Below are 16298 nucleotides of genomic sequence, written 5' to 3'. Positions count from 1 at the left end.
CCACATACATACACACACATAGATACACGCATATGTATGCACAAGTGCACACACACACCCACATGCATATACACACGTATACACAGATACATTCTGCGTATATATGCATGTTTGTGCCATTTATGCTGTATTAAACAGCCAAATGGAGGATCCCCCCCACACACACACACACCCCTGCAGAGCCCTATCTAACTCAGCTCCAGACTATAATCTCAAATGATTCTGCCATTCTTAGTGTTAAGTCTTATTTTAAAACCATATTAAAGTTCCCATTAATGTGTGTACTGGTGTCTTCTGTATTTTTCTTTTGTTGGATGTGACTACCCAAACCGAGCACTGGCCAATGGCAATCTTGCTTTCTCACCTATATTTAACAGAACTCTGAAAAGCAGTACAATGGAGAAACTGCTAAATTTCTCTCACACTAATGATAGAAGCTTCTGTGGGGGTTTTTTTAGTCCTTGCTTGCTTTTTTGTTTTAACGGAAGAATACCGAGTGCTGAACGTCACAGCAACCTCGGGCTGCAAGACGACAGGGTCTGAGTCTGCATGAGCGCGTGACCCCTGAGTGTTGGGTGCCATCACGGAGGGTCACATGGCACGGGAACAGGACTCTCCCACAAGGCCTGTAGCTGAGGGCATTTGACAAGCCTCGCAGCCCAGCAAAAGTCCAGCAAAGATGGAGTGTGACCTCATTGCTCAAAGTGGCGTTCCTTCAGAATATGGCTCATGGATTCTATTTTAAAGTGAAGTCGTGCAAGTCCAAGTGAACACACAAACAGAGAGAGAGAGGGAGAGAGGGAGAGAGAGGGAAGGAGGGGAGAATGGGAGAGGGATGGAGAGAGAGAGAGAGAGAGAGAGAGATTCAAAATTATACACGATTTTGGACAGAGGCCCTTTATCAGCTGTGCTATCAAAGTTCTTCTGAATTAGTAGTAGGAGGAGCCAGTTTATATATGAAAAAGTAGATGTTTAAATCAGAACATTCATTCCATGTAGTTCTAAAGGTCCAAGAGTATAGATCAGTTCTTTTTTTCTTTGAGTTTCCTAATTTCATTGCTGCCATAGCAACAACTAAGATATGTCATTAGTAAATGCAGTGTCCGTTAGTATTAAAATGTCTCACCACTGGAAACGACAAATCCTTGTTTTTCCATGTTCGGTAAAGTTATGGCTCCCGATCCCAATATCTTACAGATGATTCTGTAAAGTGCAGCAGCTGAAACTGAAGTGCTGAACCTGGAGGGCAGTGACATCATATTAATGAGACTGTGTCATTATAACAGTGATTTTTTTTAAAAACATCAGTATTACACATTTAGGCCAAGGTATGTTTATTTGTATAGCGCTTTCATATACAGACGCAGCTCAACATGCTTTACATAGACTTAAAAAATGTAAATAATAAAGATCATTACATCCTGAGTTCTGTCACTCAAGATTTTGCAAAAATAAGAAAAAAATATGTTGAGGGATTTTTTTCCCCCTCTAATATTGTTTACAAACAGTTATCATTTCCTCTAAGACATGAGACTTATCTCTGTATCTGCAGAGCTGCCAGTGATGTTGAAGAGGACTCCTTCTCTCATGTAGCTTTGTACACTTACAGTTAATGCAGTGATCAGTCCTCACTGTGATTGGTGCAGTAATTGGTGTCTGTGCCTGGACCAGAAGCAAAGTCCCCTTAAAGCAGACGCTGTTACACACAACTATGACTAAGTGTTTTTATCAATGGTATGAAAAGGTCATCGTGTTATTTCTGAATGTATACATGAGCTTTCCAACAGCCAGTTAACTCCAAAGATGCTTCAGTGCTGAACTTGCCTGTAGCTCACACCATCCACTTCCACTCAGCAACTTTCTTTCTAATGTCCTGTCTGTGATGTTCTGTGTTCCTGCCATGATGCTGCATTTTCCTTCTAAATCTAACGTTCCTTCAGTTGGTCTGTCCATGTAGCTCAAAGGGGGCTTATTCCAAGTCTTCCAAGCTAATTGTAGCCTGGTCCTCCACCTTCCGAGCGGCTGTTTGCTGTGAGCAAGGACAGAGGTTGCTGTGCTGTGTGTAACATTAGCTTAAGGGAACTTCGTTTTGGCCGGTGTGCAGAGGTGGACACACCAGGCCTTCAGCACGTGGCCCAGGCCATGCTAGCTGCCATGCAGCAGGTGGTCAGGAACATCAGCAGGTACATAAGGGACCATTAGGGTCACCACTTACACAAACACAGCCAACCATCCCTTCATTCAGTTCTCCACCCTGCTGCTCTTAGCTAACTAGTGCGGAAACGCTTCATGTTCACCCTTTGACCTACTAAGCGAGAAGCAGCAGGTTCTGCTGGTGTGTGCAGTTTCCTGTGCTACGCTGAAGGTTGGCATATGGGTCAGGGAAAACACTCTTCACTGAGAGGAATAGACAACAAATATCCAGGCAGTGCAAAGATCCTCATTACGTGGTATCACTATGGTTACTGTAACGCTAATCGCTTAAAGGAATGGTTCACCAGTTTGTAAAACTTCGCTGATGCAATCCTAGTCCAAGTGTCAAAAATCAATCGACCTTCCAGTCAGTGGTGAGGTACAGAACGTTGGCTGACTGGACAGGAAGTGGCAGTTGAACTGGGGATGGGGGAACCCTACCCCGTGCTGCACCGTTTAAAGATGCGTCCTATTACTGAGTTAAAACGCTGGCCTGCTCCTCTGTTGACATTTCCCTCTCACACTCCGTCCAGCACAGTGACGTCTTCACAGTGCATGACTTGGTGCTAACGCGTGCTCTTAGCTTGGCGATATCAGTGTGAAGCAGAGGGATGTTCCTCTGTGAGTTCACGATTTCTCTGCACTCTCTGGCATCTCTGGAGCTCGTTCTTTCCAGGAATGTACAACCACAGCCAAATCCTTCATGCCCATTGTGTGGTTAATCTTGGCACGCTCAATCTCTGGATTTAACCCTATCAGAATAAAAGCAGTTGATATGAAATCCTCACATTCCAGTCATGACATGCCTCAGTTAATGGAGACGTTCTGAACCTCATTCAAAAAAACCATGTTTTGCGTTTAGGACTAGAGGTCTTGTAAAGCACAGTGTGATAAACAGGTTTGTATGTCAGTGTTACTTCCATTGCTAATATTACTAGTATTAAGGTCATAATAAAATCCATGCAAGAGGATGGAACTGCAAAGAGCAGAAATGCAAACCATACACTTTATAAGCCAAGATGATATTAAATTACGACATGAAAGCAAGAATTCTGAAAGTAAACTTAGTGTGGAGTTTATTTTCGTTTGACTACGTTACTGCTGTAGTTTTAAACACACAACAGTCAGACATCTAACAGAAAGGATCAGTTCTTCAGTGCAGGCATGAAAGGACTGGGTGAAGCAGAACTCCCCCTTCTTCATTAGTTGGAGAGCACTGGAATACTGGCCGGAATACTGGCTGGAATACTGGCTGGAATACTGGCTGGGAGGTAGAGACTGAGGTGGGGGAAGAAAATGATCTAATGTGATGCAAAACGGAGGGACGTTGTGTCCTCGTGCTGGGGACTGAATGAGGCATGGCTGCTGTCAACCCCGCGCATTTGATTATTCATTGGTGCATCAGAGTCGTGCAGGATTCTACAGAGCAGTGACACTATTTCCACAGAAACTGAGCTTTTTTAACGTTTACGTCTGTAATGCCTTTGGCATGTCTAACACCACATCAGAAATGTAGCATTAAAGTGTTCTTCCGTCTTCGGGATGCTGAATAAACAGACTACGCACTTTTCGTAAACCGCACACTAAATGAATGAGCATGCATGTTTGCTTTTGTAGGTAGAGTAATCAGGTGTGCCGTGACACGTGCATTATTCGGATGAACACACGTCTGTTTCACGTCTGATGCTCATCGTGTGTCATTTTACACATTTAATGAGCTCAGACCCCGGAGCCGAGAAAACATATACTCAGAAAAGCAGTAAGAAAGTGCTGAAGGGGGACAGAGCTATGCGTGAACACTTTATGATGGGGTGTCAGAAACTTAACTCCAGCTCATCTAGTACCAAAGACAGTCCTCCTAAAAGCTGTGAACATCGGTGTATAAGTAACAGGGTCAGGTGACACTGGGCTGGGATGCACACCAGTGTTTTGCAATGACTGACTTTTATATGATACCATTACAGAAAAGATCTCTGTAAAATGTTTGGTGAAGTTTGGTGAAGTTCTACTATGAAACTCAATGCAGAAAAGGGCAATCATGAAAACATCATTTAAGTCGAACTTGTTTCTTCCAGTGCAAAGCCCAGTGTTCGTGGTGTGAGATTTCAAACATGTAGAATCCTTCATCAGTGCAAATATCTTAAGCAACAGTTTTATTAATGTCAGTGCGAGTTTGCTGGACTTTTCAAATGTCCAGATATGACCGTGTGCTTTGACCAAAGGACTAAACAGTTTAAACGTACCAAAGACAGGGATGTGTTTGGTACTGTGGTGACCACTGGGATCCAATCAGGACCGGTACAATATATGCCCTACATCCCATTCTCAGTCTTTATTCGTTTTTTTTTTCCAGGTCAGTGGAATTCCAGTATCTTCCAGTGAAATGTTAAGATCAATACAGTATAATGAGATTAACAACAAAAACAATAACAGTTACTACTGCCAATAACCGCAACAGAAGAACAGACTGAAACTGATCTGCGTCGTGTGCTGCCAGTAAGAGCCGCAACACAAGCTGGAGAAAGTAGCACTGTGTCTCCCCCCATAGCCCAGGACACGGAGCACTGCCCCTGCGATCTGCCCCTACGATCTGCCCCTACGATCTGCCCCTGCGATCTGCTTCTAAAAGCCCCTCGCATTGTCCCAGAATTCTCATCCAGTGTTGCGTGTGTCGGCGGTGTGTTGCGCAAGCCCGATTCCTCGCGAGCCCGAGTAATGTGTTTGCTTTGCTAATGTGAACACTTTGTCCAGATTCCTGGAACACTGTGGGTTGCATAAACCATGGCGATGCGCAGCCTTTGCACCTCTGCACTGCGTTTTGGTCTCATTGTTTTCTCTCTGCGCTGTTGTTGTTGATGTGCCCATCGTGGCTGATGCTGCTGTTGCGATGTGTGTTTGTTAATATTCAATATTCTCTAATCTCCACGCAAGCGCTTTGCAGCGTCTGTTCACACCTCGTGCTCCGCGGTCTGACACGCGGCTGGCTGGGTGCACGCACCGTTCATTCATGAGTTCAGGTCTGGCTGCACTAGCCACATTCTGGCTGACAGACCTTTGTGTTCACATGCCACTAACAGTACTGGCTCACACCCCCACCAGTTATCTAGTCACTAATGTCCCAGTGTGAATGGGGGTAAGGTCAAAGCGGCTCATTCAAAAAACATTGCTGTCATGTTTTAAAGATAATTTGATATGTTCAAATTTCATTGTCATCTGACTCAGGATAATAATGTTCTTTTTGAGTAATGAAATATTTCTGAAATATGGTGGCGAGAAATAGCTCTAGACAGTGGCATAAACGAATAAAAAAACCAAATAAAATTTGATAAAATTACAGCCATTCTTACACTCACTGCCAAGGAGCCTTTCACTGATATTATTAAAGCCACACCACTGAAATCAACATAGCGAAGTCAACATGGAGTGGTTACTGAAGACATTAAAATGGAAGACATTAAAATGTGTTTCCAGCAGGGCGCTGTGCTTTTGACTTCAGTGTTAATATGTAAATCTGCAGGCTGGTATTTTACCAAGCTGTCAGTCACAGGACTATAGACTGCACTGGAGTGTTTGTAAATGCTATGGCCTTATTACACCGATAAGACTAGTCTGCTAATCCCAGTCCAGTACTGTTCTCCCAGCAACTGTGCGTGGCTGTGTCTCCTGTCACTCAGGAGTCCTGTAAGCACTTTTCTGGTGAAGGTCAGTGAACGCACCCAGCAGAGACGTATGCATGTGCTGATGCGTCGGGTTGGTCTGGCTGGTGGAGACGTTATGCTACTCTCCACACCACCACACACGGAGCGTCGGAGAGAACATGGAGACTCTAATGCCTCTAAGATGAGCATATCAACACACTACTGCCGTCTGAATTTAAATGTTTAACAATGTACAGACAACTTTAGCACAAATTTAAAACAGGGGCTTGGTGTTAATTACAAAAATGAAAAAGGTTTTTAGAAATAATATATCTAAATGTATTTATTTTGCCTTTGGAGCAAGCTCCAGGTTTACCCGACAACAGTACAGTAAAGGGCTCAATAATTAGGCGAATTAGTCACAGGCTGAACCCACGCAGGGCATTCGGGCACTGCACTGGTGCTGAGACTCCATGCTGGAGCGGAGACTCGTGCTTCAGTGCACAACAGGCTTACACTCTGCACGTGCAGTGTAATGGATCACTGGACAGGACACTGTGTGGTGATTAGACACTGTGCAGTGGTGATGTAGCCAGTTTGACCGTAGCTTTTGTGCACCATGTACCACTGAGAATGTTTACACTTGAACACAAAAATATTACAGAAATAGACTTGGTTATACAGTGCATGTGTTGAAGATGCAACTGTTTTACAATGGTGAATAGTGCATCATTTATATCACACTGTCACCTTCCTTTAACCTCTGTGTTGAACACAGTACGGCAGGGTCATTGTTCTGTGGCATCTCAGAGGAACAGAATTTACTCCGACACTTTGAGCAGACTAATGAGTCTGTTACACCAAAAAAACCCTTTGATGCATTGTCTGAGAACAATGATATAAACTTTCCCTGATAGGCTTATTTGTTAATTATTCAATTATTATTTGTTAATTATCCAGTCAGTCTTTGCCCTAATTAAATATATTTTAATCTAGCAAATGTGCTACTGGTAAGAGGATGTTGGATGTGGAGCTGATGGGCGTTCGGAGAGGCCTCTGAGAGGGAGGCAATCACCCTGGTTACTTAGTAACCCACGGCAACAGTTATTGCTCACCTCTCCCCCAGTACCCTCTCACCCCAAGGCCCATGTGAAGAAAGACTGCTCCCAGCTCCCCTCTCAAACACACACACACACACACACACACACACACACACACACACACACACACACACACACACACACACAGAATGTGGAATACACCAGCAAGCAATAAGAAGGACCACACTCAAAGCAAGATCACCCAGTTTGGGCATAGAGTGCTAAAACAGAAATGTTTATTTATTTGTTTGTTTTGACATTTTGAGGAATGTTTGTGTGGACTGAAGGGGGCTGATGAGGCTGTTTTTAGTTTATCAGACGTGACCAGTTTTATTAGAAATATATGTTGTAGTGATACATAGTCTGGAAGCCATTAATGCAAAATACTACTACTACTACTACTACTACTAATAATAATAATAAATGTTAATATTTTATAGACTTTTCATAATTTTTAATAATTTATGTAGTGCCTTTCTCATATCCAAGAATATTTTGGATGCAAAAAGAATAAAACCTAAGAAACTGCACCTACACTGCACCTACACACTCCAAGCAAACTACACTGATACACCCCAAACAAATGACACCTACACACCTACACAAATTGACCAAACAGACTCTGTCTGCAGACTTCCAACAAACCATGTCTGTACCCTCCACTTACAGTACAAGTTCACTGTCCGCTTTGTTTAATCCATCGTGAGATATTCTCAGGTGAGTTGAAGGAAACACGATGTCTAGGAAACTACAGTTTAGCTTCTGTTAGCCAACCTGTTTAACCAAATTAAACTGTGCAGTTTTTATTTGATTTCTTTAGACACCTAACACCTCTACATGAGACACTCACTATTTATAAGGGTAGTGCACAGCTGAAATTGAAGTTTTTATAAATTTTATCTAAACACATCGCAGAAACTGTCTTGCCCAGATGTCCTCACTACTGTAAGGCTGTACTTGCTGCTGTGTGGACAGCCTTGTCTGATTGGAGCGATGTCACCCACCCTGATATAACCGTGCCAGCAACACATCTCAGGCTCCCTTCAAAGCTCCTGTCTTTAGCAACTCTCTCTGCTGCAAGTGGCTCCTTGGAAAATTCTCAACCTCCCCCGCCGTGGTTATGTCATTTCTGTTCAGTCCAACTCTGTTGCTCTATTTTAGTGTCAGTTTAAGGGCCTCATATTTGAAAGGTTTAAAGTCTGGTCATCGGTTTGGTGATCAGAGTAACTGAGTCCCAATACTGCAAACTGTTTTTGCTTTTTATTGTGGTTTTTTTTGTTGTTGTTGTTGTTTTTTGCATTCCAAGAAAGCAAAAACTGAATGAAAGGGCACGGGGACTTCAGCCTGGAGAAGGGGGACAGAGGGGATGTTTTAGCTCGCCTCTGTTATCTCTCTCCTTCTGTCTCTCTAACCAGTGTAACACATCCCTCCACAATGAGGCTGGTGTTTATAGAGGAGGTAACCAGTGTAACACTTCCCCCACAATGAGGCTGGTGTTTATAGAGGAGGTAACCAGTGTAACACTTCCCCCACAATGAGGCTGGTGTTTATAGAGGAGGTAGCCAGTGTAACACTTCCCCCACAATGAGGCTGGTGTTTATAGAGGAGGTAACCAGTGTAACACTTCCCCCACAATGAGGCTGGTGTTTATAGAGGAGGTAGCCAGTGTAACACTTCCCTCCACAATGAGGCTGGTGTTTATAGAGGAGGTAACCAGTGTAACACTTCCCCCACAATGAGGCTGGTGTTTATAGAGGAGGTAACCAGTGTAACACTTCCCCCACAATGAGGCTGGTGTTTATAGAGGAGGTAACCAGTGTAACACTTCCCCCACAATGAGGCTGGTGTTTATAGAGGAGGTAGCCAGTGTAACACTTCCCTCCACAATGAGGCTGGTGTTTATAGAGGAGGTAACCAGTGTAACACTTCCCCCACAATGAGGCTGGTGTTTATAGAGGAGGTAGCCAGTGTAACACTTCCCCCACAATGAGGCTGGTGTTTATAGAGGAGGTAGCCAGTGTAACACTTCCCCCACAATGAGGCTGGTGTTTATAGAGGAGGTAACCAGTGTAACACTTCCCCCACAATGAGGCTGGTGTTTATAGAGGAGGTAGCCAGTGTAACACTTCCCTCCACAATGAGGCTGGTGTTTATAGAGGAGGTAACCAGTGTAACACTTCCCCCACAATGAGGCTGGTGTTTATAGAGGAGGTAACCAGTGTAACACTTCTCCCACAATGAGGCTGGTGTTTATAGAGGAGGTAACCAGTGTAACACTTCCCCCACAATGAGGCTGGTGTTTATAGAGGAGGTAACCAGTGTAACACTTCCCTCCACATTGATGGATTACACAAGGTACTTATGTAACCAGACAGTGAAATGTTATAGATTTGTTTCAGAGAATTTAAATACAGAAAGACTTTCCCCTGTAGTCCATGAGCTCTGGTGAAAATGAAAGGGGTTGTGAGATTTTTGTTACTCTCATCTACATTTACATTTACATTTACATTTAGGGCATTTATCAGACGCTCTTATCCAGAATGACTTACAAAAGTGCTTTGTCATTTCCTCATAGAACACATCCTAGTACAGTACAGTAGGTTAGAGTCCAATATACCAATGAATTAGAATACTGTAGAATACAGGGATCACTGCTGATGACTAGAAGTGCAAAATACATATAAGCTCTATAACAGACAACACTCAGTGCAGTAAACAATAAGTACTAGAGTTAGTCAACATAGGAGCAGTCAACATCAGTGTAATAAACAATACCCTACAATAAGTATTAGAGTATTAGTTGGTCAGCATAAGAGCAGGGTCAGTGGTCATTTAAATAATTCACAAATTTGACTTACTTGGTCTTAAGACCAAGTAAGAGTTGAATCAAATCCCTGGTAAAGATCAGGGTATTCAAATTTATTATATTTAACAAAAATAAATTTGAGTTAGTGGGTCAAGTTTCTGGTAACTTTTTTTCCTGGAAATTTCTTCAGAGTGAAAGTGAGGGTCAGGCAGACTGACATGTGCCAGTGTCATGGAGGGACACCCAGAACTGCTCCTTATTGTTAACTGAAAGCAAGGGCCCAGTGGTGGTTGTCGGTTCAAGTCCCACCACTGCCAGGTTGCCACTGTTGGGTCCCTATTAGTTGCTTTGGATAAAAGTGTCAGGTAAAGTGACACATAATCCTGTTTTCTCCCATCTCTGACTGAACCATACTGATGCCGTCACACTGTGTGAAGAGTCTGTACTGTAAATGCAATTGGCAGAAGTGTTTAATCCCACAGGCTTTGAACGAATAATGCTCCCTACAAAACTGTTCAACTCTCTGTTATAGGAGAAGCTTTGTTACACAACAGACTGTTGAATATTAGAACTCAGAGACTCATTTGCTGAGATTCATACTGTAAACTACTGATCTAATACAGTGTACAAGCTTTGACTGGTGCTGAACCTTGTCCTATGAAACCACTGTTCTGTTGAACTATCATCAGATTGAAGTCAGTATTCATCCTAGAACACCATGCTGTGGTCAGTCATGAAGCAGCGTGTGTGGAGAAATATCACCTCTCTTCGGATGGCCAGCTCTGCTCATCTTTTGCTCATTTTGTGCTCATTTTGTGCTCGGACAGCCACGAGCCACTAATCGAATAGCTGTAGCTGAGTCACATATGGGACAACATTAAGATCCAAGTCCTGACTCACCAGATGAATCAGACCACCTGTCGTGCGCTGAAGTCGTAGAGGCAGCTGTCCTAGTGCCGAGGTTGGTCTACTCTACAACTCCATCATGGGCTTTGCTGCTTGTACTTTTCATCTCATAACATGCAAGATATTTGAGTCGGTTTGTGTTTCATTATTTAAGTGTCGGCCACTTAAAAACAAGTTCAAAAATAAACCCATGATCTGCAGCGAGTGTGTGGAATAACAAAGACTTCAGTGGCTCACATTGTTTAAGCTGGGTCTGACTCTTAAAGGCACTTCCTGGCATTGAGGCCTGTTGTTGACGCTAACGTGCTTTTGTAAATGACCTGTACAAGGAAACAAGCACTACTGAGTTGTCTGACGTTAACGAGCAGAGATGATCATAGGAAATCAGCTCACTCTAGTGTGTGAAAAAAGGACCTGATGAAAGTAGTAAACAGGCCTTTCCCTTTTGCATTAATGAGTCATTCATAACGTGTCTCAGACCTTTGGACTGTGATACAGCAGATGGCAGAGTCCTGGATCTCCTCCACAGTCTTGCTGCTTTCCATAGAGTACTCAGTCCACTCACGCTGAATCCACAGGTGTCATTATATTGGGGAGGAGGTGGTGTCCCTCCTCCAAAAATTCCTACTCACACTACTCATATAATGTGTTAGGTTTGGTGGTGTGAGTGATGTCCCTTCACACTACTCATATAATGAGTTAGGGTGGGTGGTGTGAGTGATGTCCCCTCACACTACTCATATAATGTGTTAGGGTGGGTGGTGTGAGCAGTGACTCATGATATATTTGTTCACAATTTCAGTGTATTTTTGGATTTTGCTCATATTCAGTTCTGGGTTATTAAAGGGACAGTTCGGCACAATTACTAATAATAATTTTAAAAAGACCTCATGCAAACTGGCTGGCAGTCATATTCACTCCTGAGCACTTTAGCACATGGTGGAGCTTGGATTCAGTTCAAGCCATAAGGTTAATCTTGCAGTCCATATTTTGCTGTTTTGGTGTTTTAATCCAGATTGCCATAGCACTGCAATGTGTCTGGGCAGTCACAAGGTGTGAGACATTTAATCTGACATAGTCCCAGTCATAAACTGCAGCGCGTGGAATGTGAGATATACAGCGTTTAAGTGATAGACATGAAGGTACAATTAACATCATTAATATCAGTCAAAGAGGTCAATGGAGAAGGTACTTAGCTAGTTGTTATAGAAACCGCTGAGCTGATAGTTAGCCAGTTATATGAGTCATCCAATTAGACTTCTGAGATCTCAGCTGCTGCAGTGATATGTGAGGATATTTAGGGCTGCTTTCATAATCACCGTCACAACTCCACCATGCCTCTGAGAAGTGCAGAACCTGGCTGGACCAAATCCAGCTCTCTGTCTTTTTCCTGGACAGTATCATTCAGTCTCAGAGTATGAAGGAATTAAACCAAACTGAGGTCACAGTTCTGCTTCTCTGTTTTTTCTGCACTTTTCCCCATGTGCTCTGTTCAACAGCTTTCTGCGGTGTTGAAGGTGAAGGTTAGGGCATAGGGTGTGGATTAGAATTAAATGTGGTTTTGGGTGTAATTAGGGTCAGGGTGGAATGGGTAATCTTGTTTCTTTGATAATACTTTGTGATATTTATTTGATACACTTTCTGTGTTACATTTACAATGTTTTATTAAAAAAAAACATGATTACCTGTAACTGTAGTAGTCTCATGAAGGTCTGAAAACCTGGTGGTGAGCCTGGGATGGCATTGCTGTAGGTATACTCATTAACAAGCCCCGGAGAGCCCGGTGTGTTTACAGGATCATGGCGCTAATATCTGCCTTTGTTGTCTCACTGGAGTTCTTTTCAGAAACATTTGATAATTTATGATTTAGCCAATCTCATCTGATCTCTCCATTAAATCAAGAAAAAAGCAAAGAGAAGAATCCCAGGCCTCAAAGGTGTTATGTCATTGTGTGAGTCATCTACCTGTTTTACCAACCTGAACACAGATCCAACTGTAGCCACAAACACATCGCTCTGTCTGGATCCCAACTGAAACACTGACTCCTGTTCAGACTTGTTGTGGGGCAGAGCCAGTCTGCCTTCCCACGGCACCAGTCGGGCCTGTTTTAATGGCGCCTCAATCGAGGTAGCAGGGAAATCTGGTACCTCACACGGCTCTACTAGTGTATGGTGTGGTTCATGGAAAACGTGTGGTTATTAGCTGAATTACGCATAAAAGCAGTTGGTTCCCAAGTTATGGTGCAGTTCCAGTAGGTGTTTGACAATAGTATCTAACAGTTCCTGTAGGTGTTTGACAGTAGTATTTAAAAGGTCTTGTAGGTGATTGACTGTAGTATCTAACAGTTCCTGTAGTATCTAACAGTTCCTAACTATAATCGCATGGTTTTGTCTTCAGCGCAGACTAAAATGACCTGTTTGCTATATCCTGGGACAGTAGTCCAGCTAGTTGCTAACTTTAGACTAGATGACTAGATTTGTTGAATTAGAGGTGTTACAAGTGTTACAAATGAACAGGTAGCGTGGTCACTGTAAGTATATTTTTCGTAATGACCCTATTACTGTGTTTTCACTAACTCACCAGGCTATAATTTACTGAAATGATGTATTCATCCTTATTAAAATGTAGTCCACTGTGCAGCTCTGATTCTCTGCACACTACAAATGTTCTTCCCTATGTTGCTTGTAGGGACTCCTGACTGTCAAACTATTTCTGGTCATTCTATCAGTATTTAAATGTGGGTCATGGAATAATTACCCAAAAATCTTCCCCTCATTAATGTCTTCTACATCTATTTTCATTTTTGAAATTTAATTTGATTAAAAACATAATGCAGACCAACAAAAAAAAAAGAATGCGTTTTGGATATAAACGTGAATATATATATATATATTCTCTGGAAACTCTGTGTGCTTTACTACAGTGTTGAATATCTCTACATTTCTTAGTACAGTACACTGCACATACTCATCTGGAATCATCTTTAGATTCACAAACACACACACACACACACACACACACACACACACACACACACACACACACACATATATATATATATATATCTGTCCATAAATAGCATGCTATAATGTCACATCCTTCCCCGAGTGTTGCATAACCTTGAATAAAACCAGACACATGTGAAACTGAATTTAGAAGCCTGTGCTGTTAATGTCTGTTACTTGCGGCTCTGTCTAAACACTTGTATTCCGATATTAAACTGCATATTAAAAGGGAATCTTTGTTTTTTTTTTTCTAAATTTGGCTTTGGCTGGTAGACGTTCAGCCCTAGACAAGGTCCACCTTCACCATTCTCATACTGGGTCAAGATCTCCATAGCTCAGGAGTTCTGCACTCTGGGGACCTGAGGGATCTGTCCACAGCTGACAGGTTGAGTTAAGAGTAAAGGGCTCTGGAGCCAAAGGCAGAGGGGGAACTAAACCTCCACACTTGATTCTTCTCACATTCTGTGCTCTGAGCAACTCAGGTGGCCTTACTAACAGTATATATAAATATATTATGTGTATGTGTGTGTGTGTGTGTGTGTGTGTGTGTGTGTGTGTGTGTGTGTGTGTGTGTGTGTGTGTGTGTGTGTGTGTGTGTGTGTTCCTGCTTGGCGGGCTGGTCAGTATGTGGGCAGCAGGTTGCCTGGCAGGTGTGATGTCACTCATCTTGGTGCTCATGTAGGAAGCGCAAGTGAACATGTGCAGAGTGAGACAGGGGGCCAGCAGCCACTCAACAATTAGACATACAAGTCTTCGATAATCCTCCCAGGAACAGAGTCATTAGCCAGACTGAACACTCCTCCTCTCTCCCTTTCTCCTGGTCTCTCTCTCCCACTCTCTGTTTTTGCCTTCACACTCAGTCTGTCTTTCTGGTACTCTTTTAACACGCACATCAAATTAGGCTACCACACTATTTAGAGTTTCTTTTGGGGTGTCTTTGAGAGAGTGAGAACAGAGACAGACAGACACACTGAAAGAGTGATTGAAAAGGAGAGAGTCATAGTGTGTGATTATGTTTAGTTTACATAAGGGGAAACACAATCTGTCTCCCGTGGTCCACACCACATCCACAGAGCTATGCTAAGATCTTGTCATTTCTGGTCATGGAAATTGGTGTCATTCTTTCCTAATGTGATCATTGCCCATAAAGAAAAAAAAAACAAAAAACGTGTACGCTCACATCCTCAGACTACAGCTATGACTGAGTAAATGCTGAAGTCTACCAGGTCTCACCCTCAGGTCTCACCCCCGGGTCTCACTCCAGGGTCTCACTCCCAGGTCTCACTCTCTGGTCTCACTCCCTGGTCTCACTCCCAGGTCTCACTCCCAGGTGTGATGTGAGCAAATGATTTGAGCAACTATCATTTCTTACTAGCACAACACCAGTTTTGGAGCTTGTTAACATACAAATACAGTCACTAAATGTGTGTTTAGTGAGATGTCATATACGTTGTTTTCTATAAATGTTCTGAAAATAATAATCATAACCTATATAAGCATTAAAGCCCATCTGTTAAAGATTCAGTCTATTGGTAATTAACCACCTTCTCTTGATTCTTTATAGTCTACTACTAATGCTCTAGTAGTGATGTAATAATATTCGTGCTATATTATTTATATTCTAGTATGACTGGCAGTGTTGACTTAACGTGCTTTGCTTGTCACAGTATCCTTGTTGTTTTATTAGGAATTCTATAGCAACCAAAAGCCTACAAAAAATTATTGTGTTCATTAACCTGTGAAAAGTACACATTAGTGTGTGTATTGGTGTGTGTTTCCATCCTCCAATCTGTCCTGTTGGTGTGTTACTGTCCTCTGGTCTGTCCTGTTGGAGTGTGTTTCCGTCCTCCGGTCTGTCACGTTGGTGTGTGTTTGCGTCCTCTGGTCTGTCCTGTTGGTGTGTGACTGTCCTCTGGTCTGTCCTGTTGGTGTGTGTTTCCGTCCTCCGGTCTGTCCTGTTGGTGTGTGTTTGCGTCCTCATCTGTTCTCTCTCTGCGTGCTGTTCCCTGTTTGGCAGGCCTCCCTCTGAGATCTCCCTGGTTTGCTAATTAAGACAGTAGGTCTTTCCCTCTGCTCTCTTCCCCTGGTGTGGACTGATTGGAGAGATCTCACCATGGAAACTCTGGAGCACCCAGAGACTGGCACGCAACTGCACACAAGGCCGTCCAGTGGAGCATGAGCAAGCAGTTTTCAAGCAGTGTATTACTGACTGGTATTAACTGGTCAAATTAGCTGCCATTATCATTAAACAAGTCAAATATGATATACAATTTTATTGCGTTTATATTACAGAAAACTACAATAATCCAGGTAGTCTAGTTTTTAATTTCTTCACTTACATGTTTCCAGTGTAGTTGCTGTATATACTTAAATAGTCCATGTGTAATGTGGATGAAGTAGATTAACATTTTAATGCCCTCAGAATACTGGAGTTAGTCTTGAGAATACTGGAGTTAGTATTCAGAATACTGGAGTTAGTGTTGAGAATAATAGAGCTAGTATTCAGAATACTGGAGTTAGCATTGAGAATACTGGAGTTAGTCATGAGAATACTGGTGTTAGTGTTGAGAATACTGGTGTTAGTGTTGAGAATACTGGAGCTAATCTTGAGAATATTGGAGTTAGTATTCAGAACACTGGCATTAAGGTT

This window comes from Electrophorus electricus, chromosome 15 (genome assembly GCF_013358815.1).
Source record: "Electrophorus electricus isolate fEleEle1 chromosome 15, fEleEle1.pri, whole genome shotgun sequence".
In the NCBI taxonomy this organism is placed as follows: domain Eukaryota; kingdom Metazoa; phylum Chordata; class Actinopteri; order Gymnotiformes; family Gymnotidae; genus Electrophorus; species Electrophorus electricus.
This window is presented reverse-complemented; position numbering follows the sequence as displayed.